General features: G+C 30.4%; 1 non-coding gene across 1 annotated transcript; it reads right to left on the bottom strand.

Annotated features, from left to right (window-relative positions):
- Nucleotides 1-1,157: 1,157 nt before the first annotated feature.
- On the bottom strand, nucleotides 1,158-1,228 carry TRNAG-GCC (transfer RNA glycine (anticodon GCC)). Its single transcript has one exon. It is a non-coding gene; the product is annotated as a tRNA-Gly (tRNA).
- Nucleotides 1,229-2,365: the final 1,137 nt, after the last annotated feature.

Here is a 2,365-nt window from a genome sequence, read left to right as displayed (position 1 = left end):
CAACTATTTTTTAAATATTTTATTTTTCTCTAATTTTTATAAAAATATGAAAAAATTCTACAACAAAACCCCAAAAATCAGAGTTCCAAACGTTATGCAAAATTAAAGAAAATTCAGAAAATTTTCCTTCAAATTCAGAAAATTTTCCTTCTTTTTTTTTGTTGAATGTGTCGCTCATTTTCTCCATATAAAATAATGTTCAATATTTTTTTTATATGGAAAAAATGTGCGCCACCTTTAACAAAAAAATTTGCCAAAAATCAATGGTAAGCCCTAGCTTCCTCATACTTGCTTTATTATACTAAAATTGAATGGGCTAAAAAATTGCATACTCAACTTTTTTCTAGAGAACGTAAGTAAAAAGTGCAATATTTGAATGAGAATTTCATTTAATTTTGCACACGCTTTGGAACTCTGATTTTTGGGGTTTTCGTTGTAGAATTAACCATATTTTTATAAAAAATTTGCAAAAAAAAATAAAAAAAAATAAAAATAGTTGCCCGTATTGTAAAAAGTTCGCTGTACCTAAACTTTATTGAGTAACTGTATGTAAGTATATAAAGCATTTCAAACCTATTTCACTTTTCATAAATAAGGGTGTTAATAAAAAAAATATAAACACAACCTCTTAACTTCCTTTATTTATGTATACTATTTAATTTATCGCATTTCCGTTATTTGGGGTTTCTCTTGCATACATATCTATTCAAACTATTTACATTTACTGCTTGCAATTTGAAAGTCATGTCTGCACAGATTCGCTTCATCTTCAAATGCAGTCACCGCTCAGCGCTCAGCATTCAAATCCAGTTTTACTAGTCAAGCGTAGTTTTAAGCTTAGATGTTATTAAGCAATTTGTTTGGCTTTGTAGTGAATCTTCGTAGATGCTCCATCAGCTTGAATTTATAAGAAATTGTTATAAGAAGCATCGGTGGTTCAGTGGTAGAATGCTCGCCTNATTTTTTATGTATTTTTCATTCAGTTTCCAACTACATACATTACACTTGAAAGACTAAAAAAAAATGTCGTTTGTGTTAAATCTCTCCCCATATTTTAAATATTCTTTTAACCTAGAAACTTGTGCACATTTTTTTTTTTTCAAATAACTAATTCAAAAATTATTAAAAAAAAAAAAAATATTAGCAAAAGATTGATTTGCATCGGCCGGGAATCGAACCCGGGCCGCCCGCGTGGCAGGCGAGCATTCTACCACTGAACCACCGATGCTGTTGTTCAGGCTTGCGCCAAAGAGCAAACACAAACGATAGGCAAGAGAGGGAGTGAGTGAGAGGGGCCATAAAGCATTGTTGACTTGCGATAAACATTGAATAAAATTTTCCGCATGATTTTTAATTTACCTATGTACGTAAATAAATATATATTTTACATATATATTTATTTATTTATAAATTTTTTATCAGTGTTTCGCATTAACAAATTCAAAACATGCGCGTGCTTATGTTAACATGCAGATACGTGCTTACTATGCATATTTACATATAGTGGTCGCACCAAATGTTGACGATTTTAAACAATTTTATTTTAGATTTTTTTTTTTATAGATATATTGTTCTAGCTTTGACAAAACTCTTATTAAAAAAACTAATAAATATTCGTAAAAATTTTGAGCTTGCTTTAGAAAGATTTTGAATACATATACATTCGAGTAGCCCATTGAGTTCTAGTAAAATAAAGTAAGTGGTTCAAGTAGCTAAAAATTTTGTTTTATATTTATTATGTTATTAGAAAATGCCCTGTGAGAACTTCAGTTGTTATGCGAATGTCTTGCATTGTCTATTCAGTAGAAATTTATAAGATTAAAAAAGGAATTCAGGGATATCCCTCCTATCTATATCAGGAAATGTTGTTCCCTAATGCACAAGTTCAGCAGCCTTGCAATTTCCCTTAACTGTCTTATCCGAAACATGAGATTAGAAACTTAAAGTGGCGGTGATCGAAGAAGAGGGATCACTATCGATATATGCAAAACTTTAATTTTAGTTGGTTGTCAAATATTTTGATAGCAATTTCGGCAGGCAAAAAAATTTCTGAGTGGCTACACAGATACTGGTATGAAATACGCCTTTTATCACATTTCCTAAGCTACCATACAACGTTGCGTTCTAATTAGATTGACCAGCTTAGCTACTGGAAGATACATAAGTATGTACAAATTTTTTATAGATTTTTTATGTTATTTACTTTGTTTAATTTTATTTATTTTAATTCTGTTATTCAATTATTTTATATTTAATTTTTTCCTCCTTTGTTTCATTCGTTTTTTTCTTACTCTCGTTTTTCAGATCTGGTGGACGGCACTGTCTGTTGCCTTGGGTCTGGACGTACGCGGTGATATAATCAAAG

This window comes from Rhagoletis zephyria, unplaced genomic scaffold (assembly GCF_001687245.7).
Source record: "Rhagoletis zephyria isolate East Lansing unplaced genomic scaffold, Rhagoletis_zephyria_1.1 Rzeph_scaffold_45627, whole genome shotgun sequence".
NCBI classification, from domain to species: domain Eukaryota; kingdom Metazoa; phylum Arthropoda; class Insecta; order Diptera; family Tephritidae; genus Rhagoletis; species Rhagoletis zephyria.
This window is presented reverse-complemented; position numbering and strand designations above follow the sequence as displayed.